Raw genomic sequence first — 25,729 nt, forward strand, 5'->3', positions numbered from 1 at the left:
TTCTTTCTATTTTATTCTATTTGAATTTCTATTCTATTCTATAATTTTCTATTCTATTCATTCTGTCCTATTCTATTCTTTTATCTATATTCTGTTATTTTAAATTTCATTTCCTTTTATTCTATTCTGTTTTATTCAATTCTATTCTTTTTGAAATGTTAATTTTGGAAGATGGCTATATTCCTTCTATTTTATTCTTTTCTTTTCTATTTTTCTTTTCTATTCTATTCTATCTTTTTATATTCTATTCCATTCCATCCCTTTCCATTCTGTTCTGTTTTACTCTATTATATCTAGAATATTATAGAATATAGCTGTGTTCCGAAATTCTAATTGCAAAATTTGAATTTTGGAAGACACCTATATTCTTTCTATTTTATTCTATTCTATTTATTTATTGTTTCTATTCTATTCTTTTCTTTTAGAAATTTGACTTTCAAAAAACGGCTAAATTATTTCTATTTTATTCTATTCTTTTCTATTCTTTTTTCTATACTATTCTTTACTTTACTTTTTTTTCCTTTATTTTCTATTCTACTCTTTTATTTTCTATTCTGTTGTATGCTTTTCCATTTTATTCTATTCTATTCTTTTTGAAATTAGAATTTTGGAAGATGGCTATTTTCTTTCTATTTTGTTCTATTCTATTTTTTCTATTCAATTTTTTTCTTTTTTATTTGATTCTATTATTTTATTTTCTATTCTATTCGGTTTTATTCTATTCTTATCTTTTGGAATTATTTTCTAAAGCCCCATGCACACATTACTTCCCTGAGATATTTAGCTCTCCTAGCAGCAGAAACGCAGCAAAAACATGTGTAAATGTGGTACCTTGTTTAGCCACATTTTGTTCTTGGACGTTTATTCATTTGATTGTCCAGGGTATTTTCCATTGATATTAATAAATGCCCAAGTGCTAAATTAGTCAATAGTCAGCAATATGTTTACATTTCACATTTGTTTTCTAATAGTTTTTTTTTAATTTGTTTCAAATTCAATTTGAATTAGATTCCAATTTGGATAATTTGTTATTTTGGATTAAATTTTGTTTTGTTATTTTCGATTTGTTTAAATTTGTTATTATTGTAATTCAGAAATTCGGATACATCCCAATCTACGAATAATGAAAATTTCATCCAATTTTAATTTTTGGACCGCAAATGTCTAAAAACTACCATTGCCAGCATCAAGCCATGTTTTTTTCTTTTCTATTCTTTTCTTATTTTTTTCTATTCCAATCTTTTCTTTTTAAAATTTGAATTGGAAGATGGCTATATTCTTTCTATTTTGTTCTATGCTATTTTTTCTACTCTATTCTATTCTTTTATATTTTATTCAATTCTCTTATTTTCTATTCTATTCTGTTTTATTCTACTGTATTCTTTTCAAATTTTGGAATTCGGCAATTTTCTAATGCACACAGTCTTTGAAGGAAATCAGCAATAGTTAGAAATATGTTTAAATTTCAAATTTGTTTTTGAATTTGATTCTTTTTATTATTGTAAATTTGTATTAAAGGCCAAAGCCCATTTTGTCAGAACAAGGTTACAACAACACTTTAGGTGTAAACGTTGCAGCAAAATAAATCCACAATCAATGTAAAAGAGAACAGAAACAAAATAAACTAAAGAAATATGAACACAATTAAACAGCATGGTAAACTGTACATTACAAAAACACAAGACAACATAAGCCTGCACATTGTTGGGTTACAGTAGAATTTGTTTATTTTTATTTGTTTCTAATTCAATTTGGATTTGATTCGCATTCAGATAATTTATTATTTGAAATACAATTTTGTTTCCTTATTTCGGATTCATCGAAATTTGTTTCTATTGTAATTCCGAAATTCAGATACATCCAAATCTATGAATAATAAAAATTTCATTCAAATGTTTATTTTGGAATGAAATGAAGCGCAGATGTCTAAAAACTACCATTGCAGCATCAGGCCATCTTGAGCTGCTTTTCAAATATTACAAAGCATATTACATATTATTGTTTCTAACATTCCATTGTTTGTCATGGCATGGTGCAGTTTTTATAGCTTCCCCATTACTGGCTCAATTTCATGTGGCTGTGTTCACTAGAGATGAGCCATACCTGGGTTTGGGTCATGGCAGGTTCAGCAAATTTTACTGAAGTTCAGCTGTCAAAGCTGAATTCATTGAGGTCAAAGGGAGCCAAATGTAAAAACCAGTAATGGGCATTTTCTTTGCGAATAGGTAAAAGGTTCTCAAACAAATGCCATGGGGGCTGGGAACTATCTTGAAGAACATGTGCCAAAGCAAAAAAATATTGTTTTTTAAATTTTGTTTGGCAGGGAGCAGTGATTTTAATAATGCTTAATATGAAACACTAAAAGCTGCTGGGGATTCCCCTATCTTAGGTCTGGTGTGGGAGGGTTTGGTATGGATATTAATGGGGGACTGGAAAAAAAAAAAGAACAGCATGGGGTTCCCTCTAAAATTACTCATCCATGATGAGCATCTAGCATGAATGCCAAGGGTGACCCTAAAAGAAAAGATGTAGAGTCCCCCCAAGTTCTATACAAGACTGTGCAAGTCTGGTACGGATTTTAAGGGGGAACCCCATGCAAAAAAAAGCAGCACTCCCCAAAAAATTCTATATCAGACCATTATCTGAGCATGGAGCCTTATAGTCCAGGAAGGAAGAAGGGTGAGCTTGTGCTCCCACTACTGACCCATACCAGGCCACATGTCCTCAACATAGAGGGATACCTTTCTAACTTTAATATGTATCGTTCCCCCTCGTTTGTATTCTTCTCATCCTTAGTCTGAAGAACAACATCTTTTAACTCACTTCCTCTGAACTCAGGTTGTCCTGAATCCACCCTAGCCTGTAACTAGACAGGGTAATTGAAAGCAACACAGTGATACATTCCTCTCTATGTCACTTTGCTTTCTCTTCCTTTCAACATGATTCTTATAAGCACAGGATATAATTAGCTATTTGTGCCCTGCTTATTCTTTTCACATTACAGCTCTGCTATACAAGGACTGCAAGAATTTGACAGCAGGTCAAATTCAGGTACTTACACTGCTACCATTAAAATAAAATCACATTATTTAATATATTAATGAATACAGAGTCACATTATTTGTGTGCATTTTATATCTGTTTACATTTTAGTTAAATGTTCCAGCTGGATTACCAGTAAAAAGTAGAGTGGCAGAGCTCCAGTGACTTATGTTTACCAAAGTGAATTAAACTATTTATTCTGCAATGTATTATAACCTTTTCAAAATAAAATGGGAAATAAAGCACATAGTATAATGTGCATATCGATTAGAATGTATTCTATATATAACCATCAATCTCTTAAGCACTAGTTCATTAGACACTTCCTTACATATTTACGTAGATATTTAAGCAAGAAAATCGTAATTTTAGAGGCATTATTTTGCTAGAGGTTACATGAAAAATATATTTTTCAATTACCAAACAAAACCCTACAGTTTACCTAAATATGCTTTTCTAAGAGGAGGATAGGGAGAATGTTTGGTATAAATACCTCTTAGCTTACTTATTAACTTACTTACCCTAATTTTATGCACACATTATATACTACTGTATACCAGGCCTTTTCAAAATCCTTCAGTTGTATGTAAATAGGAATATCTCATATGATTGGCGGTAAAAGACACCACATTGTAAAAAACAGGCTTTTTGTGCATGAGACTGTTGGAACTGTTGGTTTTTGGTCAGAATTGCAGTACTGTTATCTCTGCTTAGCAAGCTCAAATTTATGTAGCAGGGATAACTAGTGTAGTATAGTACTGTAAATCTACCACAGAATATCTACATGTATATGGACGTACAGGATAGGGTGTGGTGACAGCTCTTTTTTTAAAAGATAATCTGTACTTTGTCTTACTATTATTAAGTGTTCTTGCATTGCAAGACCACTTACTGTTATCTCACATATACATTCTTATTAGTATAGCCAAATTTACCACCCTAACTCCTCCCACAGTTTTTACATTACATAGACAGTAATGTACCGAAACGTGCGGATTGTTCCTGATTGGTGTGCTATTACTTTGTGGAACGTTTCGTCGAATGGTTCACGAAATATCTGCGTTTTTGTGGTGAAATTGGTCCCATAGGAATGAATGGCGGAATGTTCAAAACTAGAGTAGGAGCTGACAAAAGCTAGAGTGTGAGCTGAAAAATCAGGACATGATTTCTAAACTGCCATCACTCTCTTATTTTCAAGCCCACCTACACAAATCTTATATCAAAACGTTCAGCTATCCCTGCTGCCACTAAAAATGTCCACGGCTAAGCCATAGTCCTGATAGTTTTCACAATATGACCATTTGTTTGCAACTTACGCCGCCCATTGACGTTCATTGAAACTCCACTCTAGCCACCTCAAATTGGAAGGGCAAATTCTAAACTGCGACTGTGCCTTCATTTTTAATATTTCATGCATCAAAATGTAGGTCTGGGTCTTGTGATTCTCACAATATAAAGCTCTTCGATGTAGGATTTATAATTTTGAAACTACAGCCGTTTGAAGATGGCAACCGCCAGTGAAGTGAGCAAGTTGGAGCAGTTTGTTTTTAAACGCTCCTCTGCCCTTGCTGTAGAGTGAGTTGCCATAGGAAACCAGGTGTGTGAGCAGGCAGCAGAGTGACAAAAACTACTCTGCCCACTCCATTTGTAGACTACTGGTGGAGGCAAGAACACTTCACACAATTTCCCCAGAAATTGTAGATTTTCTAGTTAATATTATTATTACTATATTACAGGATTTATATAGCACCAACAGTTTGCTCAGCACTTTACAAAATAAAGACAATACAGCAACAATACAGCTCAATACAAGAGGGTTAAGAGGACACTGCCCCGTGGAGCTTACAATCTAAGGGGAAGGGGCTGGTGGTACACAACGTAATAACTGTGGTGATGGACTGGTAAAAGGAAAAGAAGATTCCATTATTAGCTGAAGGCAGGTTAGGCTTCCCTGAAGAGATAGGTTTTCAGAGATCGCCTAAAAGTGGGCAGAGTAGACGATAGTCGGATAGATTGGGGTAGAAAGTTCCAAGTTCCAGAGGATGGGGGAGGCTCTGGAGAAGTCCTAGAGACGAGCATGGGAGGAGGAGACAAGGGAGCTAGAGAGCAGGAGGTTGTGGGAGGAGTGGAAAGGACGGTTTGGGTGATATTTGGAGACAAGACTGGTGATGTAATTTGGGGCAGAGCTATAAATGGTTTTATATGTGATTGTTAATGTTTTGAATTTTATTCGTTGGGCAATGGGAAGCCAGAGGAAGGATTGGCAGAGAGGCAACTACTATTCTCCTTACCTTTCTTCTTTACTTTTGTTTGCTCTGCTGCTGTCCTATTTGACAGGTGCAGCAAACCAAAAAAGCCTTGTGGAATCTCTAATTTGCTCTGGTGGGGTTAAACTTGGGACTATGCACAATTCTCCATACCCACAGCCCTTGCACTCTGGCAAGTGTCTACTCTGACACCTAGTGGCATTGTGGGAGAAAAGTAAAAATTCACATTCTCACCCATAAACATTATTTATTTGTATTCCTCTTTGTTTTGGCAATTGCATGGACCAGCGGGAAAGCAAGTAGCTGAGAGAAAGTATATTATGTAAACTTATTACTTTGATGATGAAACTGCTTCCCTGGTTAATAAGGGTCCAGGAAGAATGGCACCACTAAGAGAACCTAATTAACCTTTTTATTGTATTGGAACATTATCTTCAAAATTAAATAAATATATTTCATTAAAAGACTGTTACTAGGCAGAAAAATATAAAGGCAAGCTTTCATAGGAGATATAATGTAATAGTAATGGGAATGCTTTGCCATAATAGGTTAACAATTAATAGAGAATATGAAGCTGTTTTGTGATTTGTTCTCCACTGTGTAAAGGTTAATACATGTTCCCAGCAGATATATAGTTAAAAGCAGGGCTTTTTTCAAACTGGGTAGGATTGGTATACAGTACATCAAATACTTGGTAACTCTTCTGAACCTATTTTGTTACATATACTGTAAGAATAAGCATACAGGGTGTAATATATTTCTCTAGTATTCAGCTGCAAAAAGTACAAATAAACATGTGTCCCAAACACAAATAGTGAAGGGTGAGTCTCAGTTCTTGCAAACTGTCAAACTTTATGGGACATTTCCTCTTCCACTTAAAAGTAATTGTTATTAATACAGATTTCTTTATTCAGACAGAAGTTGTTCATGGACGTAAAATTTTAAATCAGGTGATACTAAAGGATGATTATATGTTGAAAGTGATGATCAACTTTTCGATGAAAGACTTAGCAAAATGTTTGTAAGGAAAAAAAAAAAAGCTGTACATACATTTACATTCCCTTATGTTTCATTACACTCCAGGTACAGAAATACATATCTGTCAGAAGTCCATAAAGCTTTTAACTTCGTGATATTGTCTGACAATGCTGCCCCTGCTGACCTAAAATCTCAAGCAGTATTGTCAGTTCTACCTGAGTTCTCCTATGTTGGAAAACAGGGGTCCACCTCCTCGCCCCCCTCCACATGCATTATTATTATTACTATGTGCCATCAACTTGAGTCCAATTCCTAGCAACTTGATGAATAGGAGCTCTAAAACGAAGAGGGCACTGTGCTAGTCTAGCAAGATCCTCCAGTGTCATCCTTACAGCTGTAATCAATGTGTCCAACTACCTAGTAGTCAGTCTCCCTTTTATCCTGGTTTCTTCAATTTTCCCAAACATTATTTCCTTCTCCAGTGATCTCTCTCTTCTGACAGTGTGACCAAAACATGACAGCTGCAACTCTATAATTTGGGCTTCTAGTGAAATAGCCAATTTGATCATTTCCATCACCAAAGCTCAAATGAATTGATCTTCTTTCTATTCTGTTTTGGTAGTGTTCAGCTTTCACCACCATGATTGACAACTGAGAAAATGAGAGCATAGATAAGTCTGATCTTTGTTTTTAGCTTAGTTGTTTTGCATTTGAAAACGTTGAAAATTTTCATTGTGTAGATACCAAGTGCAATATTTCCTCACTGCTGGAATATTTCCTCACTACTGGAATATTTTCTCACTGTTGGTTGCTTCCTTGTTTTTGAGAGAGCCTGGCAGATTAGAATGCTTTACAACTTCTATTCTGTAAGGGATTCAGGGTAGCATAGGGCAATAAACTGCATCATGTGTCTGATTTTATGGAGTGCCCCTCAACTCATAGCCACATTCCACACCTGGTACAGTAGACATATGGCTGATGTACAAGGTTGGTGATCCTTTATGCTCCCCCTCCAATATTCAGCCCCCCCATATAACCACTTTTTTGACAGACAACAAGGGCTGAGCTTATGGTTTGGTCAGAACACAAGTTCAGACTAAATCTTAGCTATTCGGGTGTTCCAGCAAACACCTGAATATTTACCCATTTTGCAAAAGTCGAACATTATGTATAATAGCAGTATTATTTCTGCTACCATACCTGACAGCTCCTGCTGTCAGGTATGGTTGTTAAGGATGCTGCTGGGTGTAGGCACTGCTGAGTTTTTATCAACCAGGGACACCACTGGCCCCTTTCACTTATATGGCTAGGAATCCCAGTGACTCCCATTATACTGAATTGGCCCAGGCAGATGTGGTACTCATACCTTAGTAGACTCTAGGCAGACTCTCCAAGGATCTTCTGTCTCAAGGACCAGTTTACCACCCTGATTCTCTACTCCTTGTCTTGAAGGCTTTGCTGTTTGAGTCCCAGCCCTAATAGTTAGGGGTCTCAGAGATTCAGTTATTTGTAGTCTCCTAAAAAGTCGGAAAGCCTTTGAAACATCGCATGGGGACTTTCTCCCATTGTTTACAGTTGTGTCCAAAATTATTCAACCCCCACTGAAATTGAGTGTTTTGGCCAGTTTGACATTGCTTTTGATCATTCAGTCATCTTGCTTACATTTACATTAAAGAGGCACTTGTAGGTCAGACAAATATAACATAACAGTTATAATGAAATAACCACAAATGTCTTTTCTGTGCTCACAGCATTATCAGTTTTATTCAACCCCCAAGTGACATTCAATCTTAGTACTTAGTACAGCATCCTTTTACAGTTATAACAGCTTTTAAACGTGAAGCATAGCTTGACACAAGTGTCTTGCAGCGATCTACGGGTATCTTCGCCCATTCTTCATGGGCAAAGGCCTCCAGTTCAGTCACATTCTTAGGCTTGCGCACTGCAACTGCTTTCTTTAAGTCCCACCAGAGGTTCTCAATCGGATTTAAGTCTGGTGACTGCGATGGCCACTCCAAAATGTTCCAGCCTTTCCTCTGCAACCATGCTCTAGTGGACTTGGAGGTATGCTTGGGATCATTGTCCTGTTGAAAGGTCCAACGTCTCCCAAGCCTCAGGTGTGTGACGGACTGCATCACGTTTCCATCCAATATCTCCTGGTACTGAAGAGAATTCATGGTACCTTGCACACGCTGAAGCTTCCCTGTACCTGCAGAAGCAAAACAGCCCCAAAGCATGATTGACCCTCCACCATGCTTCACAGTAGGCAAGGTGTTCTTTTCATCATAGGCCTTGTTCTTCCTCCTCCAAACATAGCGTTGATCCATGGGCCCAAACAGTTCTAATTTTGTTTCATCAGTCCACAGAACACTATCCCACAACTTTTGTGGTTTGTCCACATGGCTTTTGGCATACTGCAGTCGACTCTTCTTATTCTTTGGAGACAGCAAGGGGGTACGCCTGGGAGTTCTGGCACGGAGGCCTTCATTACGCAGTGTGCGTCTTATTGTCTGGGCTGAAACTTCTGTACCCACATCTGACAAATCTTTTCTCAGTTCCTCAGCAGTCACACGGGGACTTCTCTCCACTCTACGCTTCAGGTAGCGCACAGCAGTCGAAGTCAGCATCTTCTTTCTGCCACGACCAGGTAGCGTTTCAACAGTGCCCTTTGCCTTGAATTTGCGAATGATGCTTCCTAAGGTGTCTCTTGGTATGTTTAACATCTTTGCAATCTTCTTATAGCCATTGCCCTTCCTGTGAAGAGAAATCACCTCTTCTCTTGTCTTCCTGGACCATTCTCTTGCCTTCACCATGTTTGTAACCACACCAGTAAATGTCTAGAAGGAGCTGAGTATCACAGTCATTTTAAAGCTGCCTAATTGGTGCTTATTATGCTTGATTGCTGCTCGGTGACATCCACAGGTGTTTTCAATACCTGATGGAAAGCACCTGTATGAACCTCTGTTCTTCAGAGTGGTAGTCTTTAAGGGGTTGAATAATTGTGGCAATGAAGAAACCACATAAGAACCATTTACTACTGTATTACATAAACAATTGATGTCATTTTAGTTGCATTTGGGTAGTTACAACGTCCTTGTAGGATTTGATTCTGAATACAATTCCAAATGTACACTATAGTCCCTAAACCCCTTTACAGCATTGGGGGTTGAATAATTTTGGACACAACTGTAGATGTGATATCAGCTATCTGCATTTATCTTTTAGCTACATCTCCTGATTCTGTTTCCCTTAATGAAAATTTAAGAAAATTGGATTTTTGACTTACTATGAAATACTTTTCATGGAATCCTTTTAGGGACATGGGTCTCACTCCTCCCTAGTTATTATTTACTCCTACTACTGCTTTTCCACAAAACTGAAGCATGATGAAAGTGGGAGAGGTTATACCTGGCTCATTAACAGCTTTTTATTTGCCATTGTCCAATTTCCCTGTAGGAAGCAGTTTAACCCTTCTTTCTCAGAATTACTCCTGATCTTGTATTCCCTAATGAACTCCAAGAAGAAGATTTTATGATAACTAAAATTCCTGTTATTGGGTCCTACTGAAGTGGAATAAGTTCAGCAAATATATGGTAAATCATAGAGAATGTATCATCTTAACTATATTTACATTTAATAGCGTTATTCAATATTTTCTCTACCTTTCCACTATTTATTTAGTAGACAGACATACCTTAACAAGTTAATAAACGTTCAGAGCCCTTTATGTTTTTGAGGTTCTTTGTAACCTTAATCAAATATTAACATTCTTATATTTGTCCCTTTATATAAACGTACAGTGCTCATTATAACATCACATATGGTGTGCTAAATGTATAAATTCCTTGTAAAATGATCCTTCTGATAAAATTGATCAATTTAATATGCGAACATGTGGTATTTCATTTTAGAACTGCATAATTGTCCTTTTAAAGTAATTACCAAGAGACTACAAATAAATACGACTGAATACTTGGCTTAGAAAGACTGTATTTTAATGTGTCTAATCATTATTCATTCTGCCCTTTGAATTGTTACAATGATAATGAGTCAGCACATATTCATGAATACTTTTCAGTGCTTCATGTACTTTCTTGCTTCAATTACAAGTTGCTTTTGGTTGAATGAAAAGTTGCATGTGGTCATTTTTTCTGTTACTATTTAATCTTATTTTTTTCCTACCAAAAGCTCTGGAGTTATGGATAATTATACAAATTGTGAAAGAAATACTAAACTTTCCCTTTTCCTCACCCAACCTCCACAGTCAACTAATTTGTTACTGCTTGCAAAAGATGTATATTATTTATATTAGAATTATAGAAATATTTATATTTAATTTTATTAATTTATGCAGTTCTCATACGTTCTACAATATCTTTCACAATACTTAGATTTTTATATTAGTCCCTGCTCAAACAATTGCTGATAATCAAATGTATATTAACCTCTTGATATGATTTGGATATGGGAAAGGCCCCAATGTTGCCAACAAACAGTTTCTTGTGTAGTAGCTGCACTTACTATTCAAATATACATAGGGCTTTTTAGCATCATAAATCCCCAGATGCTTTATGAGGAGAAATCTCTCCAAAGGAAAGAAAAACAACAATGACACTTTTTTCATTGATAAAATAGGGGAGGGGCAAAATCACTAAAGAACTTATTTCTGCATCTACTTACCAAAGATCTTACGTGGCTGCCTCTTCAGGTGACATGCCACATATTATGTGTGGTCATTGGGACAAGAACTAGGGGGAAATATCCCCATTTATGATACAGACAGAATACAAACCTGACTGAAGCTTTAACCTTTCCCCTATTTTATTTAACAAACCTAAAAAGAAAAAAAGTTTTGTTTGGAGTTGGACATTATTATCAAAATCAAAATTCTGGTCTATAACTACTTCCTTTATGAGTACAAATTACTCTTAGTTGGCTTGCTTACAGTGAAAATGCTCACACTCATGCGCTGCTACATCCTAAATTAAAATAAACAAAGGAAGATTGCTGCACCCACTCAATAAGTGTACTCTCACTTAAAATGTATATAAACCAAAAATGTGTAGTGCGCTAACTCCTCATCCAGACATATAAATGAAATAAAATAATCCTCCAATATTCTCATGCAAGATAAATCTACACTACAAATAAAAGTTCCAACTCCCAAATCACAGAATGTCCAAATTAGTGCATTTAACAATCACTTTCCAGAAGATGTGCTTGTGCTCAAGATCCTCTCCCTGCTCACCTTTAAGTTTGACCTACAAATTACTTACTTACAGTATCTAAAATGGCATTTACTTTTCACAAAACAAAAATCAATAGCTACTTGAGCTCTCCTAAATCTCCAGGGGGGTTAGGTCCAGTTGCCATTGTGTCTCCTGAAACTCCTACTATGGTATTGTATCTAAATGTAGTTTGCTGATGTTAACTGAATATATACCTTACTGTCTTGGCAGTTGGAAAAAGTGCCTACATGTTTTATACATGAATGAGTATTTATAGTTATACTATTGGCAACTATGATTCACCCCTTAAGCATTAAAAAGGTGTTATACTGTCAAATTTGGCATATGTGAAACAGGGTAGTTGCATCAAAATGCTATGTTTGGGTATACAATGGAGGAGGTCATAAAGGTGACATGTACAGTATGAGGTGTCTATAAGTAAGATAGGGGTCTGGGCACTAAACTCGAGATATGGAAGATCTGACTCTATCACAAATTTGTCCCAGTGACAGAACAAAAATGGAGACAAAATAAATATGAAATGTATCTGCATTCTTCTAAATGGTTCTAATTGGTTTCAATGTTATATAAAATACATTGACTAAGCTTGCTCATAATTTTTTTTTCCAGGTGAAAATAGAATCATACTCCATAACATCCTGCCTCACATGTAAAAGCTCATTAGGAAGCCTCAGTCTGACAGCATGTTGGCATCTGCACAAACCGTATGTGTCCGCCTTGTGTCCTGGTAAGATATAAACCTAATTCTATTGTGTACTGTTCATATAGCAGAGAAAAAAATGAAATAGTTTAAATGCATATTTGTAGCATTCCTCATTTCCAGAAAAAAAAAGTTTAGCCTAAAGAAATTGCAGGAAAATAATCACAGACAAATAAAATATTGTAAATGCTTGCAGTATTTACAGCATACATCCTTTCCAGAAATTTACTTGCAACGTGTCTTCGAATGTGCTAAAAAATTTGACATATTCAATGAAAATTCATTCTCTATCGTAGCCCCATCCCTCCTGCCATGTTATTGCCCTCTCCACTTCTAAGAGTGTCTAATTATTTTCTGTGATGGCCCGACTTTTCTGACCCTCTTAAGTCTCCATATAAAACATTTTACATAGCTGCATGGGGATGAGCCAAGGGAAACACTAGAACATGCCATTTGAGTGAGAGCTCTGAGCTTGCCTGAGTTTCAAGCCTTTTGGATGTCTAAACATGGAATGCTTTTAGAGGTAAATAAGATGAATATAATACATTAAAGGAAAAGTGCAGCCAAAGCTCACTTGGCTGTACTTTTCCTATGGATCACAGAAGTTCAATTCGTTCTGAACTCCTAGGAATCATTTTCAGCAGATGGTGGGCTAAAGTCCACTGTCAGCTGACGTCACTCAGACGGTCCAGGCTGGGGAAAGATCCTGACTCCCAAATGTCTGGACTGGCACCTAGCTCAGCCTCTCAGCAAGCTGCTGAGAGCCTGAGCTAGCCATTCTTGCCCCCTTCACAGCCCAGCTCTCCAGTGAGTGCTGAGGGCAGAGCAGAAGGTGGTGACTGACACTCACCACTCTCTGCTCAGAGCAACAGGGAGAACCGAGCAATTGGCAGTGTTTGATGGCGCAGTTCTTACAGTCGGTGGAGGACAGAGGCAGCATTGGATTGATGCTGCATTCACCTAGGTAAGTATAATTTTTTTAAAAAACTTCTCTTTTAAATGCATTTATAATCTTATAGGAAGATTGTTGTTAAACTGAGTTAAAGCAGAGTTCTAGTCAAACTGTAGAAAAATAAAAGTCAACAGCTACAAAAACTGTAGCTACGGACTTTCAAAAAACAGCATCTCACCTCTCCCTCGATCCTGCGGTGTCCTCCCCACAGCCCGTTTCACCAGCCATCCTATGTTCCTGGAGCCGGCATCTTCAGCGTGGGCATCCAGCTAAGACAGCCGGGTGCCCACTGCACATGCACGAGTAGTGATGTGCTTTCTGAATGGACCCGTAGTCTTCAGGGACCTGTCAGGTGTCCCAGAAGACTATGGGGAGGGAGGGGGGACAACTTTCACTTCCGATTGCCTAGGCGATTGCAGCGGAATTGGGAGTGGGTATCTGTAAATTTCAGGAAACCGCCCCCCTTCCTAATGGTTACAATCTTTAATGGGGAGTACAAGGGGAACAAGTCCTCAAAGTGAAACTTCCCCTTTTGGGTGATGCTCCGCTTTAATTTTAAATAACTCACTCATTTATTTCACATTTTGACTAGAATTGTACTTTGTTAAACTGAAAGTAAATTAAATGACCATGTGATGCAAGGTAAATATAATTGAATAATATATAGAATAACAAATATTTTGCATGAGCAAAAGATATGCAAGGTGCAAATAATATAATCGTACAAACAGCATATGATGTAACAGTGCAGGTAAGCATTGTCTGTGAAAACTGTTAGGATCAGCTTAATAAAAGACAATACTGCTGCAGAATACATTGTTAAAATTGACATTTAAATTGATTATATTTTGAAAATGGAATAATTCTTTGTGTTACATTATAGTCAAAAGAACTGATTAAAGGAATTCTGTTCTGAGAACTATTTACACTGCATTTGCTGACTTCTTCTTTGGTTACTTAAATGTTATGTTGATGCAAGGATATGTGTGCTTTGTGAGCTACAAACCTGGAACATATATACAAATCAGGAGTTCTGACTTGAATTCCTGCATGGTTGTTCAAAGGTAGGTCAGTAATGGCAGCCTACATATTTCCTCAACCCCTTGACGGTGACCACACACAAATATTTGGCCTCACTGCACTGGGCTTTATGCCATGGGGCCACATATTTTTATATCTCCCTTTGTGCTGGAAGCACGCCACATGGCATGCTCACAGCACAGAGATCGGGGTCTCATCGGGAGCCTCGAGTCCTGTACTAACGATCGGGACCCGGAGCTCCTGATTCTGGGTCACATGATAGCTATGATAGCCTTTGATTGGTTATCCCAGTGATCAGTCACTGTGAAGCCCGACCCCATGTTTTCTCTCTCTGAATGGAAGAGAGAGATACATTGTATCTCTCTCTTTCCTCTCAGAGAGAAAAAAAACAACAACAGTGTGTAAAATAAATATATAAATATTAAAAAAGAAAAGAAAAAAGAAAGAAAAAATACCTAGATCAGTGTTTGATCTAGGTCAGTGCCAGGGTTAGTGTTTGGGTCAAGTAAGGGTCAAAGGTCAAATGTCAAGGTCAGTATATTTTGGACAGGATTTTATTTTTTTATTAGTATCAGTGTCAGTATGTTTTAAGTAGGACAAAATGCACACTATTGTTTCTGGGCTGTACTATGGGTACAAACAACAAATAACATACACATATGTGGCATCGCTGTGATTGTAAGGAGCAGGAGAATTTATTTTGGGTTGTTCTTTGGTGGTAGGTTATGATAGTAACTAAATATACAACTAAATTTAAAAAACATTTTTTTTTTTTTTTTTTTACTATTTTTGGGCCAGTTTTCCTTTGATAATAAAAAAAAATCAGCAGCTATCCATTACCATTCCAAATAAAATCCCTATATGACCTGAAAAAAACAAGGTATTATTCACTTGGATGTACAAAGTAGTTTTGATGATATCTATGGACTTACTAACACATGTCAAAGTTGCAAAATTGTGCTTAGGCATTAGGATTTCTTTTACCCTTAGGTGTGAAAGTGTTAAAAGACAACTGCATGCTATGGAACTAAAATATGACTTAGCAACAGCCCATGGACAAAGTTTATTAGAGTTTATTATAGACTGCTCAAAAAAATTCAAGAAACACTTTGAAAACACATCAGACCTCAACAGGCAAAAATATCATGCTGGATATCTATACTGATATGGACTGGGTAATGTGTTAGGAATGTAAGGATGCCCCATCGTTTGATGGAAATGAAAATTATCAACCTACAGAGGACTGAATTCAAAGATACCCCAAAAATCAAAGTAAAAAAAAAGATGCAGCAGGCTAATCGAATTTGCTAAAATTTCATTGCAGCAACTCAAAATGGTACTCAGTAGTTTGTATGGCCCCACGTGCTTGTATGCATACCTGACAATGTCAAGCATGCTCCTAATGTGACAACAGATGGTGTCCTGGGCTATTTCCTCCAAGATCTGGACCACGGCATCATTGAGCTCCTGGACAGTCTGAGGTGCAACCTGGCGGCGTCAGATGGACCAAAATATGATATCCCAGAGATGTTCTATTGGATCTAAGTTAGGTGAGCGTGGGTGCCTTTGAATGGTATCAATTCCTTCATCCTCCAAGAACGGCCTGCATACTCTCGCCACATGAGGCTAGGCATTGTCATGCACCAAAGAGGTCTGTGTGTCCCTCCACGGATATGCCTCCCCAGCCCATCACTGACCCACCACCAAAACGGTCATGCTGAATGATGTTACAGGCAGCATAATGTTCTCCATGACTTCTCCAGACCCTTTCATGTCTGTCACATGTGCTCAGGCTGAACCTGCTCTCATCTGTGAAAAGCACAGGGCACCAGTGGCAGACCTGCCAATTCTGGTGTTCAATGGCAAATGCCAATCAAACTCTATGGTGCAGGGCAGTGAGCACAGGGCCCACTAGAAGACATTGGGCCCTCAGGCCACCCTCATTAAGTCTGTTTCTGATTGTTTGATCAGAGACATTCACACCAGTGGCCTGCTGGAAGTCATTTTGTAGGGCTCTGGCAGTGCTCATCCTGTCCCTCTTTGCACAGGAGCAGATACTGGTCCTACTGATGGGTTAAGGACCTTCTATGGCCCTGTCCAGCTCTCCTAGAGTGACTGCCTGTCTCCTGGAATATCCTCCATGTTCTTGAGACTGTGCTGGGAGACACAGCAAACCTTCTGGCAATGGCATTGATGTGCCATCCTGGAGGAGTTGGACTGCCTGAGCAACCTCTGCAGGGTCCAGGTATCCCCTCATGCTACCAGTAGTGACACTGACCCTAGCCAAATGCAAAACTAGTGAAAATCAGTCAGAAAAGATGAGTAGGGAAAACAAATATCAATGTCCTCCACCTGTAAAACCATTCCTGTTTTGAGTGTCATCTCATTGTTGCCCATCATTAACACCAAAGCAGCAGAAACTGCTTAACATCCCCTCTCCCCTCTGCTACTTAATTGACCAGATATATACCCCAGGAATTTAACTGACTTGATGCTATACTCTGACTAAAAAGTGTTCCTTTAATTTTTTGAGCAGTGTATATGACTTAACCTACATTTGTCTGTTTCCTTGTCATCTGCTGTGGAATAAAATTCACATTAGGTGGTGTAAATTCTGTGTCACATTGCTATGATATGTGCTAGTAAACACCCCTTTTTTAACCAAGGGTGTAACTGTAGACATAGAAGTATCAGTAGTATTCAGCAAATAAATATAATTAGAGGCTAATTTCACCTTTGGCACTTGTTTCACCCATATTTAAGGTGGAACATGTTACATGTTCCAGCTTATGCCTCCACTTCCCCTACCCTCCCTCCCCGTGACAGTGAGCTAGTGATCTTCTCACTGAACCTGTTGTCACAATTTAAAACCAGTGTAGCCATGACCGCATCATTCATTCACAGCTTTCTGTGAATTAATGAACTACAAGTATCATTGGCCCCACGACTGACTGCTTGAAGTTGTCAGTTAACTATGAGGGTGCTGGTGAGGACTCTCGTAGTTCATTGATTCATCCTGTAATTAGGTAATTGCCTGCCCATACAGGAGGTATGGGCAGACATTGTACTGAGAGTCTGCAGGAGCCTGGCAACGTTTTACAGGCTCCAGTGTAAAAAAAGTATACATGCACATTTTTTTACCAGCAAAAATATGTGCATTTATTATTTTTTATAAAAGGTAACCTTTTTCTTTAATGCTAACATGTTTTTAGTTTGGGAGCTACTCTGTATTCTGCAAAGGAAGGACTAATCCTCATTGGTGTTGCTATGTGGCCCAATTACTTAGTTACAGCTCATTTTTAACTTTGACATTCCAGGTCAGCTACACACATTTCAGAACACATTTAGGCAGTCATTAAACATTGCAAATACTGTTTCTGCTAGCTGCCCACTTCATTTTTTTTCCTCAGTAAAGATATGTTGAGAGCGGATGTCTACAATTCACAAAAGAAAAATTGTAGTTGTCTCTTGAGAAAGATAACTATTACTAGTACAAAAGCAAATAAGTAGGTGTTTTAGACCCGAGCGACTAAAATCTTCTCAGAAATTCAACCTAGGGACTTGCAAATGAGCATGTTAAAATGTAATGTCTCCTTCTGAATTTCTTTACTAAATAGATCTTGGCAGAATAGATATGTGGTAGCTTTCACTGTTGACTTATTTTATATTATTTAATATATTTTCATATACCATGACAATAGAAATAAAGAAAGAGCAAATGTGTGTATTATTTATAACACGCTATGTATAGTGTTTTTTAGATAGATATAAAAGGTTAATGCACTCAAAACTTATTTAACTTATGGGTGGACACCATGAATTAAATTGGCTATATATATGCAGATGAAAACACATTTGCTATGAATACACTTTTAGATAGAAATATAAATGTAACTACCATCAAACATATCATATACACTGCACAATGAACAGATAAAACTGGAGTTTTGTCAAGTACTTTGGAAAATGTGGTGTCATATAGGTTAAGCGATAAATTGCTGCTCTGCAAATACAGTGCCGTACAAAAAGGGTAGTAGACCATCTGCTTGGATGTGCTATTTAAAGCCATGTTAATTAATAAGAGCACCATATTGAAGGATGTAGGTAGAAAATAGCAGAGGTCCCTGAACAAAGATATATTAATTGGTAATAAGTTTTAGGATTTAAAAAAAAAAATGTAACACAAGGTACACTGGGAAAATATAAAGAATAACAATGTTATGGTTTGTAGCATTTTATTGTAACCAATTGTACTTCAGTGGGTGCTTTTGGCAGGTTCAGGAGGTACATCCATAAATGTATAATAACAGATTACAGCTTTTATAAACAAAACTGTATCAGAGGGGTGCTACAGATAAGATAAACACCTTTGAGCAAAAGCTTTTTTTAGAAAAGGGTGATAAATTTTAAAAAAATTAAAGAAACAGGATAGGAGTGAACACGAACAAGTAAACGTAAGATAAATAACAAATACACACCTGGATTTTCATAGTTTTATACAACACTGTATTTCCCAAATCCAAACTTTGCTTGAAAAGTAGTTCAGTAAAGCATACTGTATATGCTACTCTGTGCAAATATCTTTGTGGATTTCTTTTGTTAGACAAGAAGGATTAGGACCTCTGAGTCTTTTTTATTATGACGACGAGAGGGACACATACAGCAATACAAATGTGATGTCAGCTCTAACCCTTCCCCATTATTTTCAAAACTCAAAACTAAAAACTAACTTTTCGTAGGAGTTCCAATTTAAGACTGTGAAAGTGATATTGTACATTGAAGCATGGCTTTCATGTGAAGGTATGTAAAATAAAGTAATATAGGGAGCAACAAATATTGGGAACAGACTTCAAAGCCCAGCATGAAAAGTTAAATAGCAGTATGAATTTTCCAGATTGTCCAGGTAAGAAATGTTGCAAAAGATTCCCATAGAAGAATTTTCTTAAAGTGGTTGTAAACCTCAGACATGAAATATGAATAAAGCATATCCCTCTATGGTCTGTTCTTATCTCAAGTAAGAGCACTAAGTGAAATTTCTGTCTGTTGCCTAGTTCCTCTGCTATCACCATGAGTTACTTCTGACATGTTTTCCTGACACCAAGAGAAAAATGGTGACAGGGGAGGGAGCTCCAGCAGATTGACAGCCTCTGCTCTGTTCCTGTGAGCTGTGTGAAGTTAGGTGTGTCTCTTCCCTCCAACCAGCATTCAGAGCTCTCCTCACTGAGCTCTGTAGTTTGTAATTTCTTCTTTCCTCCCCCTTTTTTCTGAACTCTCAGAAAAGCTTTATACATTCAACACTTTTAACAGCTGTAGAGCAGAGAGTGATACAGATAAACAGGTACAACTTATGTAGGGGGGTTTTGTTTCAGCTATGTGTATCACCTGTGGACAGTCACTTCATTGGTATATATTAGGGTTTACAACCACTTTAACCGGAACTGGCACTTTGATAGCAGCACTTGGTCCACAGTGTCAGTGACTCCTCCAGGACGCTGTTGACACTACAAAAAAAATCTGATACATTAGAGTAGACTATGAAACCTAAGGGATATTTTGTACAGAACTGAGAAATAGATAAGATGAAAAAATTAAAAACTGTATACAGTGATGAGTGATGCCAAACAAACTGACAGATAGATTTAGGATTTAAGCTTTAACATAATAGGGTAAATTTACTAAAACTGCAGCACTCAGAATCTGGTGCAGATGTGCATGGTAACCAATCAGCTTCTAAAGTCAGGTTGTTCAATTAAGTTTTGGCAATAAAACCAGGAAGCTGATTGGTTTCTGTGCAGAACTGCACCCGGTTTTGCACTTTCCAGTTTTAGTAAATAAAGTGTGTAATTTGTTAATTCAGTTGATTAATGTATCTATGTTAATCTTTGGTGTTAGTTAAGTACTCTTTTCTAATGTATTATTTTTGATTTTTATATTAAAAATAATAAAAAGGTTTTAGTAAAAGGGGATAACATTGCTGAGATCCCCAAAACTAATTGCATATGCCAGAATGTTTGAACATGGTTGGTCATGCAATGAATCTGTAAAATGACAAATTTAAAATTTACAAATTTTTATATAGTTTGTCATTATCTAAATTAACAAAACAATGTAATATCAAATTCACTGATATCCCTGCCATGTTGTAGTGTAGTGAAGTGTAATGTTGGGTGGTCTGATTTTCTGCAGCTGTAATGCAACTGATAGGCTGTTTTTCAGACTTAAAGTGGAACTTCACTTGTCCTTAGCTATTTACCCATATTTTTTGCAGACAGCCTGGCTGCTGATGATACAGCAGCTCTGCCCAGCCATTCTGTGAATGGGCTTCTACAGCCTCCTAAGGTATGTGGTGTGGGTTTCCTAGGGAGCTGTGGGAGCTTAGGTTATAAAAGCCCTCCTCCACCAAAGAAACTGCTTAATAGTATTGTTGGGGGCAGGCAGATGCATGTACACAAAGAGTGAAGTTCCACTTTAGTAGAAGTTGCCAACGCTGTTGATTTTCCAGTGGTGATTATTTGGCACTGTACTATTGTAGTGCTTATGGCAATATTAATTCAAAAGAGCCTTGTATGAAATGCTTAGAATTATGTACTATACTTTATCTAGTATATTATTGTGTAATTGTATTTTTTTTTTATCTTTCTATGTCGTGTTTGTCAGACTGATTTTTTTTTATAGCAACTTGTTTTATTTTAGCATGCTAAGTAAACATGTGTGCTTGACTTGAAGTCTTACTTAAGTCTGATTTTTAAAAAAATTTCAATAACAAACATGTTATAATCAACTGCTCTGTGCGTATTGCACAGAGCAGCCCTGGTCCTCTCCTTCTCGGGTCCCCTGCTAGCAATCTTGGCTCCTCATTTTCTTTGTGTGTCCCCATAGCAAGCCGTTTGCTAGGGGACACACAGTGCGTGCTCGCTCCCTACCTGAGTGTCTATGGAGCTGCCCTTCATAGACACACACAGCAGGACTTAGCCCTGCCCCCCACCTCTTCATTGCATTTGATTGACAGCAGCAAGAGCCAATAACTATTGCTGTTGTTCGAGTCCGTCTGTGAAGAGGGAGAAGAAGTGCAGCCGTACACAGCGCTGATCTCTTCTTTCCTCTCTTCCCCTTCACACAGGGAAGGGGGCACAGGGAAACTGTAAAAATGTTTTACCTTAATGCAGCAATCCATTAAGGTAAATAAAAACATTTTTTAGGTTTAGTATCACTTTAAATGGTCGAATATATGTTTGCTGTACTAAAATATATGGTCTGTTGGATTCAGTATGTCCTTACATGATGATGTGGAGTTTTTTTTTATATCCTTCCAAAGGGAGTCTAATTTCACTGATTGAAAGAAGAATTCCATATCTCAATTTAGGGTACTGTATGAAGTAATAAATAGAATAGTTTAACCCCTTGAAGCTGACGTAACACAAATATGCAGCCTCACAGAACTGGGCTTTTTTCTGTGGGGCTGCATATTTGCATACCTGTCTTTCTGCCTTGAGGCACGCTCCCAGCACAAAGACAGCGATGTCACTGAGAGCCCCGGGTCCTGTTCTAATGATTGGGACCCGTGACTCCCGATTCCGGGTCACATGATTGCTGTGATAGCCTCTGATTGGCACATTATATCTTTCTAACTCCTGGCATAGAGGGGAAAAAAATGTTTGTAAAAAAAAAAAAAAGATAACTAAATATTAAAAAAGAAAAAATACCTAGATCAAGGTTTGATCTAGTTCAGTGCCAGGGCAAGTGTTTTGGTCAAGGTCACTGTCAAGGTCAAAAAGTTAGGGTCAAAGGTCAGGATTTAAAAAAAATTGGGTATCAGTGTCAGATAGTGTCAGTGTCAGTGTGTTTTAGGTAAAAAAAGACTAAAACAAAAAGGGGAACTATTGTTTCTGGGCTGTACTACGGGTACAAACAACAAATAATATACACATATATGGTATCGCTGTGATCGTCAAGAGCTGGATAATTTATTTTGGGTTGTTCTTTGGTGGTGGGTTATGTTAGTAACAAGAAACATACAGCTAAATAAAAAAATGATTCTTTTTTACTATTTTGGGCCAGTTTTTCTTTGATAATAAAAAAAAATCAGGAGATATCCATTCCTATTTATCACCAAATGAAAGCCCAATTTTTCCTGAAAAAAAAAAACACCTGGATGTACGAAGTAGTTGTGATGATATGTATGGTTTTACTAACACATATCAACGTTGCAAAATTGTGCTTAGGCATTTAGATTTTTTACCCTTAGGCGTGAAGGGGTCATTTTCATTTGTTGAAATATATGATTAATTTAGAAATGGTAGAAATGTTTGCTTTCTTATAATTATTCAATTATTAATGTTAGTATACATTAAAATGTAATCTTTTAGACTATATACTGTAGTTTACATCTACAGTATATTACAGGGTGATGCGTTTTATGAATCTCTTATACTTTAGCTGGGGAAAACTCAAAAACTAAAAACTACCCAAATTCAGTCAATGTGCCTTACACAAGAAGATAGCAAAGGTGTCTTATTCTCATTATGGCACTCTCCAGTTACTTAGTATACATTTTGCAGAATCTCTCTGGGCAGCTTGATAACCAAAGCTTAATAAGCTTTGTGATGGCCAAAGTGGAGCAATTGGTAATGCAGCAATTTTATTTGGTGGGGTTTTCAGAGTCTTTCTTAACTGTGTCCTGCAATAACCCAGGGCAACTAATTATAATTTACAGTGCTGAAGGTGGGCCAATACAGGATGAATTCTGATTGCAGAGATGTCAGCCTGGGAGGACACTTTATTGATGATCAGTAAGATGCACTAGCTGCATCAGAAACTGGGCGAAAAGAAATTGTTTAACGATGCTTAATATACATGGCAAAAAGACAAATTATGAATATACGTGATTAAAAAGATTTTTATCAGACAAAAAAATGTTGTGCAGTGCGCTAGGAGAAGTGGTTACACACAGTGTTTATGCAGACATAAGATATACTGAGAATTACATCCTGCATAGAGAACAAGATTAGTGCTACTGTGCAGCATCCATGCATCCACATAAAATCAGATACTGAAAATTACACATGGGTATAGGGCCAGGTCAGGTCTCTGGTGACTGAGAGGAATCAAAAGAGATTTATACATCATGCAGAGTGAAATGGGACAAACAGGGTGAGCTTATGTGCCTGTGAGTGGTTGCTAACAATTTCTGCACTTAAGAATTAACATTAAAAATAAGAAATCCATTCTGTCGGGTTGATTGTATAAAATATAATCTAATGATTTAGACAAGTAGTAAAAGCATTTAACATGTAGCTGCTTTCTTTAAATATCAGTGGTTAAATAAATGAGTTAATGGGTGAAATTCATTGATTATACTCAGTACCCTTTGAACTTATGTTAAATTAGTAAATGTTAACGTTAGATGATATTTAAAGTTATATCTGAATTATATCATTACCATTATTAACTTGTGTCCCAATTCCTTCAGAATGCAACAGATTACTTTCTGGTGCAATTTGCTGCCTTTTCAGTTTAACTTTTTTGCAGCATAATCTAATTGTGAGAAGACTGTAAGTCATTTGAGTAATGTTTCTATTCCAAGTTTTATGGCCCAATTCAATTATTTGTTGTTGTTTTTTTTTTCCTCCTCGTTGTTTGTTATAGCTATGATTAATTAGTTTTGAAGAAATTGTGCTCGTAGAGGCAGTAAGTCACAGAGTTCCTGGCAAATTCATTGATTACTGTTACTGTGAAATATTGCTACAATTTGTATTGACAGTCATTGTTTGAAATATTTAAGCTCATGCTTTCTCAATGAATTTATTGGTTTGATAACGCAAAACGAAAGCATAAATTTCCATATTACCTTGCAAAACTAGCAGCTCTGGCAGCCAAACGCCTTTCCACAACACTTACGATTTTATGTTAAAGAAATGCAGTTATTTAAATATTTATAAAATAAGTGTTGAGAACATCCATTTTAGAAGCAGTTAATAATGAACACCAATCAAGAGACCCATTAACAGGGAAGGGCTTTGCAACTCTGCTAACTAGTGTAAAGTCAGGCAATCAAATTTAATTAACAGCAGTCAAAAACAAACCAAAGAGTTCAACAATGTTGTGCCTGTTTTTGGAATTACATTAGAAAACAAATTTACAAAGAAATGACAAACAAAGCATGAAAAGCCTTTACAACCTTTTTGGTAAAAAATGTGTATCTTTGCATATGTGCAGGCATCCTTTAAAAAAGTCCAGATCAGGTTACTAGTTAAAGATGCTTTCCACTTGGAATCAAACAAATGAACATTTGCTTTGACCTTTCCAATTACTAAAAAGCTTTTTTTTTTTTCACTGAGGCTTGGGCTTCTATTATTTAGAATTATTATATGAAATACGTTTGGAGTCTACACTTCGGGAAAAGTTTTTTGTGCATAATTTCTGGCAGAAGGTGTTTAGGAAAACATTTTGAATAAATATAAAATACTTCTTTTTCTAGTTAATAAATGTATTTCCAAAACAATGAGATATAATAGTATAAATCTGATGCAGAAATAATGCACCCTGGTCATCTTTAACCCTTTCCATCTGAATGTACACATGTATGCAGTCTCACGAAATAGATTTTTTATCATTGGGGCTGTATATGTGTTACTGTGTTTTTGCTGAGAGCACGCTACACAGAACTTTTCCAGTGCAGAGATCCAGCTGTTGCAGATAGGTGCCTGTCTTGTATTAATGATTGAGAACAAGAAGGACTGTTTCTAGATCGCCTGATCGGCTATCACAGTGACTGGTCACTGTAAAGCCCGCCCCTGTGTTGTTTTCTCCTCTTTAAAGGAGAAAAAAAAGAAGATACCCTGTATGACATACCTATATTATGTTGTATCTTTTTATCTTTGCTAAAGGAGAAAAATGGAAACAGAAAAAAATATATAAAATAAATAAATAAATAAAAAAAAAATATCTATATAAAGTTTTGACTTAGGTGAGTATCAAGGTTAGAATTACGGTCAAAAGTCAAGGTTGGTGTATTATAGGTAGAGTTAGAAAGAGGCATTTTTAAATTTTCTATCAGTGTCAGTGTGTTTTAGGTAGGATTAAAAAAAAATAAGAAAAAGCACACTATTGTTTCTAGGCCCTACTACAGGTACAAACAACAAATGAGATACACATATATGGTAATGCTGCAATTGTCAGTAGTAGGAGCATTTGTTTTGGAGCATTTGTTTTGCTTTGGTGGTAGGTCAATAATACTTACAAAAATGCATACAAAAAAGGAACCAACACAATGCTGTAAAATATCCAAAATTTTATTAAAATACACAAATATTTAAAAACAATAATTTCATAAAACCAGTACAAAGTGTCCATGTGGCTATCATATATAAGCTGTAGCTTCAGCTCGACATGTTTCACCAATCACCGGCTTCCTCAGGAGACTATTCAAATACTGCATGGAAATATATTTTGATACACACTGCATCACTGCTTTAACACTTACAACAATCTAGATACATAC

The 25,729-nt window shown here is 36.8% G+C and overlaps 1 protein-coding gene across 28 annotated transcripts in view; it reads left to right on the top strand.

Annotated features, from left to right (window-relative positions):
- The window catches only part of PTPRD (protein tyrosine phosphatase receptor type D), a 2,222,737-nt gene that overhangs the window by 745,535 nt on the left and 1,451,473 nt on the right, over positions 1 to 25,729 (top strand). For all 28 annotated transcript variants that reach the window (XM_089678099.1, XM_089678100.1, XM_089678098.1 and 25 more), the window contains one exon: positions 12,146 to 12,263. The gene's annotated coding sequence lies outside the window, so the exon portion shown is untranslated. The remainder of the gene's footprint in view (positions 1 to 12,145; positions 12,264 to 25,729) is intronic.

Source organism: Staurois parvus, unplaced genomic scaffold, assembly GCF_062004578.1.
Source record: "Staurois parvus isolate SC_StPar_1 unplaced genomic scaffold, SC_StPar_1.0 ptg000198l, whole genome shotgun sequence".
Taxonomy (NCBI): domain Eukaryota; kingdom Metazoa; phylum Chordata; class Amphibia; order Anura; family Ranidae; genus Staurois; species Staurois parvus.